The sequence below is a fragment of the Parus major genome, chromosome Z (assembly GCF_001522545.3).
Source record: "Parus major isolate Abel chromosome Z, Parus_major1.1, whole genome shotgun sequence".
NCBI classification, from domain to species: Eukaryota; Metazoa; Chordata; class Aves; order Passeriformes; family Paridae; genus Parus; species Parus major.
Genome location: NC_031799.1, coordinates 70296050 through 70309701, shown reverse-complemented (window position 1 = coordinate 70309701; position 13652 = coordinate 70296050).

The following is a 13652-nucleotide window of genomic DNA, read 5'->3' as shown; positions in this document are numbered from 1 at the left end:
ATCCCTGAGTCCAACCTTGCTCTCTTTTCTTCTCTTCCTCCCTCTCTCCCCCACACTGTGCCTGCAATGACACCATTTAACATTACCAGTTTATTGCAAGGGAATTTGAAATTTTGCTGTGGAGCCAAGCTGATAATTTTGTTTGGGAGATGGGACTCTCACTTTACATCTGGGTGCTGTTCATAAAGATCCAGTCCTTGGAGCCCGGTGGTGGGAGTGAAATGACGAAATGCTTTGCAAATGAACAGAGAAATTGAGATAAAAGACTCAAAAACATGACAAAAGGAATCAGAAACCAGGAGACCAAGGGGGCCTCACTCAGCAGCTTGGCAAGTGCTCTTCACATCTGTGGGATGCAATGAACAAGCAAGCCACACATCACTATTCAGGCCCCGTAGGGCCTCATCTTGTTTCCTTTATTGCAATGAAGAAAATGTATAACGTGGTCAGGGTTTTCAACCTGGGAGGTGTGTGAAAGCTCATTTTTAAAATTTTTTTTCCTCTGAATTCAAATAACATAGAAGTTCACGAGGTTCCCAGCGATGCTCATTATTTAGTATGCACAAAAATGTTCTCAGGTGATGATAGGGCGATGAGAAGCAGCAGGAAGGAGACACTGGGAAATGCAAATAAAGATTGTGACTTTCGGCTTGAGTGAGCCCAAATAAGCTCTGGGTCCTATGTCAAAAGGAGGTGGTGGTGATCTCTTCTTTCTTTAAAATGAGGGAGTGAGTAGAAAATGCCAGGCAGGGCTTTTTTTTTATTCTTTGGGTTTGTTTGGGTTTTTGGGAGGAGGAGGGTTCCCCCTCAAACTCTGTTGAAGATGTCTGGGTTTGCTCTGTGTTTTTATTTATTTATGGGCATTTCTATGGCACTCATCCCCACAGTATCTGGGCAAATCTTTCCTTTCCTGTCTCATGTAATTAAATCTATAGAAAACACATATGTTCTTGGCGGGGACGTTTAACTCTGATTTTAGAAGGGATTTGTGCCTCGCAATTAAACACTACTTTTGCAATGCTATGTTTCCATGTACATCTGAGTGGGAAAATAGAGTCCTGGTCAGGCTGTATCCTCACACACCTGTTACCCTGGAGTGTGGGGTCATTGTAGTCCAGTGGCTCTTTGGGGATCTTTGGTTTTGACATCTTTTGGGGGTTCCAGAGGCATTCTAATTCCAGGCACCACCTGGGCTGAAAGGGCACCAACACACGCACACTGACCCTAAATGGGAAAATAGAAAGCCCTCTTACAATAAAAAATAGCAAAAAGAGTTTTATCTGTGTGGAGGGGGCTCCTGTAAAGATCAGCTCTTCTCTTCAGCCTGAAATCTGCAGGAGGAGAAGCAGCAAGTGCTGGGAGAGGCTGGATCTTTCTGAGGAGCCAGCAGCAGCATGAGCTGGCACTGGCTACCTCCCCTCCATGTCTGGCTCATGCTCCATCCTCTAAAGGAATTTGACTTTAACCTTCACTTCTGTGGAGTATTTCACGGTGAAATGTCCTTCTGGTGTCTGGTGCAATTGTCATGGGTGTCCTGCAGGGCTGCTGTGTGAGGACAAGCTGACAAAGTCTCGAGGACAGTTTTGCATGGGAAGTTGGGGCAGAATGAGAACAGTCAGTTCTGTCTGAATTCAGCAGGCCAGCCTGGATGGCCTTCCACAGCACACAGTGAGGGAAAACTCTGCTTTCTTATAAAAACACAAACAGGTCTGAACTGGCTGTGCACCAGCCCTGGTGATGGTCCTGCAGATGTTCCCTGGCTCAGCTGAGTGACCAGCCAGTGATGCCTGGCATGGCAGGACTTGGCAGGCCATACTCACATTCAGATGAACAGGAGATGATGTTTAAAAATAAACATTTTTAATAATGTATAAATAAATTTATACATGAAAAAAATAAAATACAAAAAAATAATAAATATTTTGAATAATTTAATATTTTTTAATAAGAGTTGACTTTCAGAGACTGTCTGCCTCCAGCAGAGGAGTCAACTGCCCACCCAGGACTGACCGACTGATTCACCTCTTAGGTAGGAATTTGTAAGGTGTCTGGTGGTCTGTATCCCATGGCAAGTGACAACATGAATACATTGAAGGAAAATAATCTGTCCCTTCTCTCTTTGACAGTAGTTTGTTTTGCCCATTTCAGAAAAAAAAAAAAAACCAAAAACCACAGCAACAACAACAACAAAACACCAAAAAAACCCAAACAAACAAACAAACAAAAACCCATTAAAAAGGTGCACTTATTTATTGCCTGAGGATGATCTTTTACAGAGCCTTGGTTCTCAGAGGGACAGTAACCAGATGCCCTCATACCTGCATATGCCTTGTTGCATCCTTGGTCACCTGTGAAAACCTCTGGCACTGTTGGTGTACCTCCTTTGCATTCTGTTTCTGGCAGGCACACACCTAACACAGGTTTGTTCATCACCTCTCAGGTATTCAGTGTTCATGTTTTTCATGGCCTGGTTGAATCAGACCTTACAGGGACACAGCTGTCCCTGGTTTATCATGGCCACATGAGCAGAATTTGGCTTGCTTGAGCCTCCAGCAACAAATAAGGAAAGATTATTGCCTTTTTTCTTAGGTGAGAAAACCCTTATGCTGATTTTCAGGAGCAAAGAACACCAATACTAATTGAATACAGAGAATAATCGTGTTTCCAGATGTTTGAGTCATATTGAGCTGTGCCTTGGGGTTTTTTTTCCCCCCTAACTTTTTAATTCTAGTGCTTTGCAGAAGGCAAACAAGGTGCGGTTTCTTTGCTGGAACGTGAAAGGAGGAGTCAGGAGGGTATCTCTCGCTGGTGCTTGGAGGCTGGATGAAAAGCCTTTTGCCAAGACCATTAACAGATCAGGAAACATCCATCTCTGTCTGGATGACAAATACTGAGGGTATTTCAGAGGGGTTAAGCAGGTTTTGGTGTTAGGTGCAGGCTTCACCCTTCAAGTCTTCCTACCAAGGAAGGCACAGGAGGAGCTCTTCGGGCTGCTGCAGCAGCAGCAGCTGGTCCTGTGCAGCCGTGATTAATTGTTTTGTAGTGCCACCCTGAGGATTGCCGGTCCCGGGGTTTTCCTGGGGAGAAGAGAGCTCCTGCTCAGCCCGAGCGCCAGCCCGGAGGGAGCTCTGCTGCCCTTGCCAAAATGCTCAGCGAATATCGGGCACTTTTGCCAGGGCAGCCCTGCTGACCACCGCCTGTTTCTCCAGGGGCAGATTTGCCGGGAGTTTAGGCTGGCAGCATCGGTTTAAGTCAGGATCAACCCGAGTAAATAAATCGATGTGTGGACCTGGCTGTATGGAGCTGGTGGTGCTGAAGGAAATCTCTGAACCATCCCGGCACAGCCGTGCCGTGCAGCTTTGGAAACCTAGGAAAGAGACTTAATGCATCATCAGACTGCCAAAATAAAACAGGGTCTTGTCAAAAGCCGCATGGTTCGCTGGTACAGCAGCACGGTGGCTCTGCAGTGCTGTACATCGCTGCCCGCAGTCCTCTGCCAGCACGCACCCAGCTCGGCTGGTTTGTGTGTGTGTGTTTGTTTGTTTGTGTCATATTCAAACATCACTCAGAAGATGAGATGAAAGCTGCATATTTCATCTCACCCTCCAAATCTGGCCAAAACAAGTGACGGGCTTACAGTCGTGCCAGGGTATCTGGCGTATCTAAGAATGCCCAATGATGTTTTGGGAGGAAGCGTGCAGTAAGTTAAAAACAGGTTAAGGCACTAGTTTGGGACTCCAGAGAGCTGGCGTCAGTTCCCAGCTCTGCCACAGACTCCCGGTGTGACCTGAGGCAAGCTATTTCCCTCCTGAAACACTTTCACAGTCAGAGAAGGCAAAATCCCACTTCATGTGAGTTTTGCCTTTGACTTGGTGGAGCCAGCTCCCACCCACGCATTTCAGAGCTTAAAAATTAAATGCAGGCTTAAGCACCTTGATGAAATAGTGCCAGAAGTTACCTGCATTTCAGCTTCCTACACCTAGAAGAGGAACAAAGATCACTTCCCTATTCCCACTCACTTTGCATGCCATGGCTGAAGTCTGTTTGTCGTAGGACTGAGTGTAATTATGGGGCCATGCTGACCTGTTCCCCTGATAAACTGCAGCTTGAGCAAGAACCAGACTTGTTGGAGGCCTTGTGTTTGTCTGCCTTCACTTGCACTCGGATATTTTCATACCTTACCAGCCTCTCTGCGCTGAGCAGGGCTTCCTCCAATCTTAACTGGGAATAAACCATTCGCAGCCCATGCTAACGGAGAAAAATCAGTGTTTCTGCCTAGGTTAGGGGTGAGGATCCCAGTGAAGGTCTCCTGCTTCTCCATTTTTTGGGGGGAACATCCTGCTGTGGCAGCATACAGCTAAGTTTATATAACTGGCTCCTCGGAGCGCTGCCCTGAACAGGATATTCCTGTTGGCGAAGGGCTGTGCATTTGCTTAAACCAACAGCTGTAAGTCCCAGCAGCCCTTGACAGGTACAAACAAGGAACCACAGCGAGGGCTGAGGGCAGGAGGGATTACTGTGCTTAGCAAGAAATAGGCTCCGGCATTTACATGCATATCGCGGATGCGCTCTACAAGGTAAACAAATATGGCATAAAAGTATATTTGGCTATTCAAATGGCACCGATTGTTCCTATTATGATGATGTCTCCCAGCATGTATTTAGTAACACGCTAATTGACTTTGCATGCATCAGGAAGAAAACTTCACTATCTGTTTCAGGATGGTTTCTGATGACATTTTCTTTTAAGGTTTTATTTATTTATTCCGGGGACTGTTTGAAATGAAAATAGATCCTGGCTCCTGCTGACACGCCAGGCTGCCTGTGCCAGGGCTGATGTTGGCCAGGACAGAGCCTGCTGTGAGCATGGATAGATGGAAAGGCATCTGCAGGTCCCTCCTCCATCTCCAGATCCTCTTCTTGCCCGGAGAGTGGATGTGCCAGTGGTGGTTTGGCTCGACCAGGCACACACCAGTGACTCCTGAGCTGCCTTCACTTACAGCCTGAATATGCAAAGCAGTAACCAAAGACAGCCTCAGTGAGATCTGGGTTATTTAAACCTCAGGTACATTTGCACGGCTCCAGCCTGACGGTCACAGACAGCGAGCACAACCAGGGCCCTCCAGGACATTGATCAAACTACTCGCCCTCCACACCAGGTTTTTATTTCAGCCTTAAATGTGTCAAGTAGTTTGTTTAGCTCTTCTGAAGGGGAAGTTGAAAAGCCCATGGGGGAAGCAGAAAACAAACAGTCCAATCAGTTCAGCAGCCCTCCATACTGGAGATGTGCATTAGAACAGCAAACATGATTTTTAGACATCTGACTGATAAAACGGTGCTTAATGCTTCTCTAGTTGTGAAGGTAAATTTGTTCTGGTCATACAGCAACAGTTGGCCAGCTGAATCATAACCAGCAAGATAAACACTTGTGGCAAAGTAACCTTTGCCCCCACATTCGAGTGGATAAAGAGAATCTAATCAGTCATTTTATTTTAGCCTTGTTTCATCCATAAAACTTCTGGGGTCTGGCACAAAATTTCCCTTTCCCTGTGCTAATTGTTTAATGTGGTTTGAGGGTTATCTTCATGGGGAGTCAGACAGGGAGGTGATGTGTGAGGGCTCAGAAAGCTCGGAGTCTGTGGGCAGTGGGGTGACAGAGATGCCAGGGCCAGGCTCCTGCAGCTGCCAGACCCTGCCAGCTGTGACAGGGCAGGGAAAACAGCAAACAACCTTCCCTGCTCCACAGATGAGGCTCAAGTGCCTCACAGAGGGGTCCAGCCTGGAATTCCATCAGCTGCTGCTCCTTCCCCTACAGATGACAATGTTTTGTAGGTGATCGTGCCAGCAAAGCCTGGCAGTTCACAGGCATCCCACAACAAGCAAGTGTCAGAGCCACACAAGCTGAAAACACGGACATTACTTGGTGACAAACCCTTCTTTCAGCCCCAGTGTACTCTGAGGAGCACAGGAAAAAAGTCAGGCCTGGTTTGCAGGAGTTGGGGGTGTGACAATACCCTGCATTTTGTGAACAGACCAGAGGTCTTGCAGCCTCTGGAGGAATTACCCATTTTTATCCATGACCAGGGGTGCTCCTGAGAACCCAGAGTGTCCATTTGGGTTAAAGCTGTGCCACAGCTACAGCAGAACAAAAAACCAAAAGCTAGGACCTAACACTGCTCCTCTCCTGCTGCTCCACCACAGGCATGGAAGTGTGTTCGGGGAAAATGCATTTAAAAAGAAATTGTTGGTGGGGGGAAAAGGAATAAAGGTATGGGGGAAGGAGTCTGTCGGTGTCCCAGAACCCCAGCTCTAAAACATGCACCAAGCTGGCATTTTTGGAAGCACAACCCTGACTGTTTTCAGTGGCAAGAGCTGTGCATGGTCAGTGGGACCTCGATTTTTGTCTAGGCTTGAAGGCATGGCCATCATATAAATAACCACCAAACATTTCAAAGCCTTTGAAAACATTTAGTTTAATTTAACTTTTTAATGCTAGGAATGGGCCAGGGTTTAGGTGTGGTGGTTTCACATATTTTTGGAACCTGTTTATCCGTCTTTTATTAAGACTTTAAGAAGGCAGCTCAAAATACCTCAGTGACTCCAGTGATGCTGTAATTTCTGCTTCTTTGTTTTCTGCATGTGATTAAGTCAAATTTGTGTCTCCATCTCAAGCTGCTTCCTGGAGACACTCAGAGGCCAGCATCACAAGGCTTTGTTTGGTTTCAATTGCTTTCAGATCAATGTTTGAGCTGGTGAGCAAAGACATGAAAACTTTTTTGTACCTGGCATTGTCTTAGACTTACCCTTAGAAGCTACTTCCAGCTAAATTTCAGGTTTTGTCTTCTTTTAATAAAGATGACAAATGAGTACTGCTAATAAAGGGTATCCTGTCCTCACAAAGTATTCTGTCTTTTCACAGACCGACATCCTTCAGTGGTGAAAAATTAGGAGTGGAAACACCACCCCAGCCAGAAAACTCTCAGCTCACATCTTGCAAAGACAAGGCTTTCCCAAGTGTCTCTGGCCAGTTTTTCCCTGTCTGCAGCAGCCTGAAGCACTTTAGCATTGAGATACTTGGGGTTTTTACCCTGCCCTGGTTCTTCTTCCAAAACAAAAGGTAAGTGATCTCAGCCCAGCTTTATTTGCCATCTCAGCATCCACAGAATGTGTGATTGAAGGGATGGTGCTGTCACACCACATCCCTGACCAGCTGCTAGTAGGGACCAGGATGTTCAGGCTTGCTCCTGAAGCATCAGGAGTGACTTCATGTGCTGCACCACACAGGGAAAGGTTTGAAGAAAATTCTGTGTGCGTGAAGAATTCAGGTCTGGATAAGTCTCCCCCTACCAAACAATTCTTCTGCAAATATTAGCATAAAACATGAGTATCCAGACATTCCTCAGCCATGGAGGCTCCTGCCCACAGCATAGGCTTGATCCTCTTTCTAGTCCCAGATACAAACCAGTGCACAAGAATTTAAGGGTTTCATCTGTCCTGTGCCTCACTGTCTTACAAGAAGTTATCCCAGACCTTGGGTATGGTCCTTCCTGCCATGTACACCACAGACTGGTTTCTACAACATAGGAAATGGCCTTCAAGGATGTTTTTCAACAAAATACTGAACACAGGCTATCACCAGCTCACAGGAACTTTTCCTCCTCTATGAGGAGGGATATGCACAAAACTGAGAGTTCAGAAGCCAAGCTCGTGTGCTGGTCTGCTATGAACTTGTACCTTTGATTCACTAATTCCTTTAATTCCTTGCCTACCTAAAGGTTTGCCAGTAGAGTCTTCTTTTTTTTTTCTTTCCCTTTTAGTGCAATTTACATCCATTATGCTAAAATGACAGGGCAGCTTGCAGAACCCCTGACTGCAGGTTTGTGCCTCTGAGCTGGTGGGATGCTAGAGGATCCAGCAGAGATTATTCTGAACAAGACCTGTCATTTACAATTGCTGAATGAAGCAGAATGCATTCCCAGTTCCCTCCACAGAACACAGTGTTTTGCTCCCTGTGTGCATCACCACAATGAGAATTAGTGCCAATGCTCTAAACACGTTTGTATTGCATGTTTATTTTTCAGTTTGCCCTCCCTGGGACATGAGCAGACCCGAGCAAAAGGATCTTCTCTTCTGCACCCCTCCTTGGAGCAACAGCCAGTGTCCTGTGAATCTTTGTGGGTCTCCCTCACTTTGCTCCAAAAAGTGACAATTGAGTGAATACCCTGGGAGAAGGAGCCCTCAGCACTGCACAGTGGAGATCCTTCTCCCCTGGCATGAGCAGGACAGGTTTCAGCTCACCAGCACAGCACAGAGTGGCTTCTGCAAGGGCTGTTGATTTTCTCTTGATTATTTCCTGCCCTCTGTTGGTTTTCTTTCCTCCCACCTGCTCATCTCTTCCCGGTCCCTACAGCAAGAAGGCATTTAAACTTTCTCATTTGAAGCTGCAAGCTTGGAGAAGGGAACACTACCACCTTCAGAGGGCTGATGGAAAAGCAGCTGGAAGTACACATGCCTGACTGCAAGAGCTGCAATTGAAACATTTACATTTGCTGCTCATTCTTCTGCTCCAGGGGGACTTTATCTGCTCCCCACACCACCTGTGCCACATCTCCCCTGGTCTCTATGTTTAAATGCACTACCAGATACAACCTAGGGATTTTTTTTAATATAATCTTGTTTTGAGGTGCTTGTTTTGTTTGTTTGTTTGGGGTGGTTTTTATTTGCTGACCTATAAATGCACAATTTCAGTTCGAGAAGCCTGGGATTTCCACAGAATATAAGAACCAGCCGTGAAAAAAGTGTAAGAAAAAGTAGCCCAGCAGCAGTCTTATGAAAATCAGATTCCTCTTTGCAGAACTCTGTTTTCAAGGTGAAATTCCTTGTTCAGCCCAGCCACTTGTTTGCTCTTGCCTGCACGGCAGTGCCTTTGCACCAGGAGGTGCTGGTCAATCACATTTCCTCTGAGCAGAGCACTGGCTTGGTCGAGTGTTGTTCCACACGGGTTTTGTCAGAGCTAAAGCTGTAAAGAGAGAGGACTGCAGATGCTGTTACAGCCCCTCAGATGCTGACAGCCCTGGCTTGTGCAGCATCCAATTTTCCAGCCCGTGTGCATCGGGGGTTATCCCATTTTGGTCCAGACATGACAGAAGCTTCTCATGGGCTATCAACCCTACTCATCACCCCCCACTGTCAAACAAAGATGATGTTCCAGTGAGACCTTCTTGCAGCACTTTTAACTAAGGCAAGGCCATGGAGGGTTGTGATTCTGGCACAGAATGGGAGTTCCTTGTCCTGTCTCAGGGGGCTGCCCCACAGCTCGGGGATGCCTGCACAGCCTGAAGGAGAGGCACCGCTGAAATCTCCTTGTGCATTGAGGTTTCTGAGAAGCCTTAGCCACTGCCTGTCACAATTACACAGGAGAATTAATGAGCATAAAGCATCCATATTTGTTTTACTCTTGCTGGCTGAGCTAAAACACAGACTCAGTGGCAAGAAGGCTACTAAGTTTGCTCTGTAGGCAACCAGGGTCATGGGTGGGTCACCTCACCCAGTGCTTGGGGAAATCCCTCCCTGTCTTGGAGGCGAAGTGCACCTTATCACCAGAGTGTGATAACCTGTGGATGAAGTTCCAACAGCTGCAAGAAGACAAGGATGGCATGGTCAGCCCACAGAGCAGCAGCCCAGCTGGAAATGTGGCTGTTCCAAGGCACACCTGCTATTTCAAGAACATGGACCTGCCAGCCAAGAAGGGATGAGCTTTCTTGTGCATGCCCCATTCACTGATCCAATAGCACTTCTAGAAAAGAACTGTTAGTCTAATGCACAATATGCCCTGGAGCAAAGGTCTTGCACCAAATCACTGCCTCATGCCTGCTGCAGGGGGGATTCCTGTAGGAAAACCACAGGAGGGCTGTTAATCAAGGAAAATCAGTGCCAGCCTGGCTCCAGTGGAATGGTGCCAGTGTGATGTCAGTGCCCCGGAGCCCCATTCCAGGAGGGGTGGCCTGTTTTGGATGCTGCTGTGTGTAATTTGGACATGCCTGATCCAGGCAGGCTCGCCAAGACCCTGGTGAGATCTGCAAATTAATTTGGCAAAAAGCGTGCCAGGAGGAGCTGCTGAGCCAAAATACCCTGGAAGTTTCACCTCTTCTTGGAAATCTTTCTCTGGAGTGTGAAAGAGCCCCCTGAGTCAGAGGGTAGTGGGTGGGAAAGGGCAGAAAATCTTACATTTCCTTCTTTAAGAGGTGCTTCTAGAAGATGAAGCAAACAAAATTCCTGAATCCAATGCCATTTGAATCAATAGTTTTATGTGCTGGTGGAAGGAATAAATCACCATCAATCTAGAGGTAATTTTAGGTGCAGAATGATGGCTTCATCTTCTCAGCCCCTGGACAAGAAAGCCTGATTTCTCATTAGAGTCGTGACTAGCTGATGACTAGACATCCAGGAGAGAGACATCTAAGAATGCATTGTCTCCCAGCTTCTGACCCCTGCTTTTCTTAGAAAGGTAAAAACCAGCTGTGCAGCAGTGACTCAGCCTGGTCATTTCTCCCCTAAGGGTTATCTGGTTGTTCCCATCACTTTGCTTCAAACACTGAGGAGATTTACACTTTCTAAAAATGAAAAATGTCATAACAGGTTCCTGTTGCCAACAAAAGTCTCTGCTTTTATGCAATTCACTTTGTTTATACCAGCCAGGCAGACCCCAAGCACAAACATTCCTGCCCCCTCTTTATTTAAACAACCAAAATGCTTTATAATCCTCCCTTGGAAATGTGCAAGCCACCCCAGAGCTGAAAGAGAAACTTTTCTCTCCAGACCAGAGCCAAATCAAAACCAAAAGTTATCAGTGTGGGAGCCCTGATTAGAAAATTTGAATATCCACATTTGCCAGGAGGTTTGTGTCTCACCTTATGTGAGCTGGGAAGGTTTTTAAAGTTAGCTGCAAACCTTTTGGTTCTAGATTTGATCCTGAAGGTTCTACATCCTGGAATTTGATTCAATAAAGGTCCACCTTTGGCTGTGAAACTCGTACATTATAGATGGCTCCTTTTTGCTTAGTGTTTGAGTGTGGTCCAGCATGTTATTTAGCATTTGGGGAGGGCACAACAAAAAAAAAACAGACCCACTGCTTCATCAGAGGTACCTGAAGTCTGTATCCAGGATCTATGAACAAAAAAAAAGCTGAGTTTTTCACAGCAAAATATATCAGGTGACCAAGTGAGCTGGGGCTTCTGGTGCTGCCTTCATGGAAGGGCTGACAGATGGGTCTTAGACCAGCACGAGCAGCAGAGCTGATGTGCTCTGGGATGTCCTGATGGTTCACTTGTGACTGGGTTCTTTTTGCCTCTTGGACTGAGACTGATGAGAGAGAGGCAGTTTTCTCTTGTTCAGACTTGGTTGTTTATTCTTCTTTTATCTGCATTACATGCATACAAGGTACAAGGAGCTATGTGCACTAAGATAGAAAGGTGCAAAATGGCCAACAGAGATCTTTTTCAAGGTCTTTTATATATGTCTGTTTATCCAATTAACAAATGCCAAGTAAATTATTTTTCTTAGTGACCCAATGACCCAACACCTGTGTGCTGCACTGCAGCACTTTTTATCCCATCGCTCATTACTACCCAAAAGCTTCTAGAAGAAGATAAAGAAGAAAGAAGGAAGAAGAGACAACACCCTAAATCTTCCCTCTTGCCTCTTGTTTTCTAAACTAGCTTAAACTTTAAATTTTAGCTTTTCCACCCAGTGACATAAGAAAATCCTCTAACTTACACACTCACACTCCTAGTTTTTCTGTTTAACTTTAACAGTTGTTTCCATGGTGTTATATGAAATTCAGTGCTTTCTTGGATGTCAGAGGCAGGTATTAGAGATAAGGGCACACACTCTGTGCCTCTGACACCAACACTGGAGCAATGCAGAGTGTGAGTAAAAACACAAATGAAAATCTAGCGGTGAGCAAAGAGCCCTGCTGGCCGGCTGTTCTTTGTCACTGTCCTGTTGTTATTCATATGCTGGTGAAATCCTCACAAATATCAGTCTCCAGTCAAGGAAGCCTATGCAGAAATGCATCAAAATGATGTTTGCTTCTTTTCATCTTCATAGTGGCATGCCACACTTCTGACCTCTCTTCTAAAACATGTGTGGAAGGGGAGAAGGAGCTGTTTCTTATTTGTTTTCTTGAACTGTTTCTATTTATTTAGGATAAAATCTTGAGTTTCCAAGGCTTGGGGCACCCACCCCTCCAGCCTGTGGGCTGAAGTGGGAGCTCAGAGCAAGTTCTGCACCAGGGTCACCCCCTCCATCCTCCCTGGATGTCAGGATCGTGCAAGCCCTGAGGAAGGATGCTCAGCTAGCAGGGCTGATTAATTTCCTATTCCCCCCCTGGCCCAGCAGAGATTTGTCACAGGGCCTGTACCTTGTTTTTTCTTTAAACTCACCTCTCCCAGGGCATTTGGAGAGCAGCTGTGGCCTAAAGCAGAGCTCCTGTAAAGCCATCAGCTCTTCCCATGGCCAGAATTAAAACAGAGGTGCTGCCTAAATCTTCTCTGGGGTGCAGGTGGTTCAAGACACCCCACTACAGCAGAACAAAATGGCCCAAGATGGTTTTCCCAAGCCTCAGCCCACTGGGAGATATCTGAGAGCCTGTTTGTGAGCAGACCATTGGAAGTCACAATTTCTCACAGATTTGCACGAGCTCCCCACAGAAATTGGACCCATCCAATGATTGCAAAGGGTGGGCAGTCTTCAAGAGGGAACAACCACCAAAATACTCAGTAGAGACAGCAGGGCATGGGACAACACAAATGCAAGAGCCAGACAAACCTAAGCTTTCTTAGGAGAAGTCCAGGCTGGTTTTTTGCAGTGCAGGACACAAAGATGGAGAGACTCATGGACAGCACATTCCTAGAAGGAAGACAGAAACCAGGCTCATTCTCCAAGTGCCCAACACGAGCTCCATGGTGCTGCTGGAGTCACAGTGGGGTCACAGCAGCTCAGGACAGGCACATAGTGTGGCAGCCAGGGCCACACAAATCTGAGGAAAGCCAAGCCAGGTATTTCACACTGCACAGTGGCCATTTAAAGGGCCATTTTACAAAGCACTTCAGGGTTCTTGCGGCTGGTCTGGCAATCCACAGGATTTTATGCCACATCTTTGGAAATATGGAGAAAAAGGGACAAAGGATGTCACTTAAGGCTGACATCCTCACTTGACACTCAAGGTGGTCCCTGAAAAGTCACAGTATTTCTGTGTAATTTGAGACAAAACCACTGAATCCAGTTCTACAGCCAGGACACCAAGATAGAAAAATGTACTAATTAATTACATTGTAAGGCAGTGATTGGGAAAAATCCAACCCAGCACACAAGGATAAATCAGCCCAAAAGCACATGTTATTCCCCATGTGCTTTCTTCCACTGTGACCAACACCATCTGTTTCAAAAAAAAAGGCATATGCTGCTATATTGAGACTTCTCTGAAACCCAAATTTGCTCATTTAGAGTCTTTGGGTATCTGCACTAAAGCAGAATGCAGAAAGGATGCATTTTAAAGAGGAGGGCAATGCTGCAGTGTAGAACACCTTGCAGAGCAAGGTTTAGGAGGAGCTAACAGGAGCTAAAAGCTGGAAGAAGACACTTTCAAACTG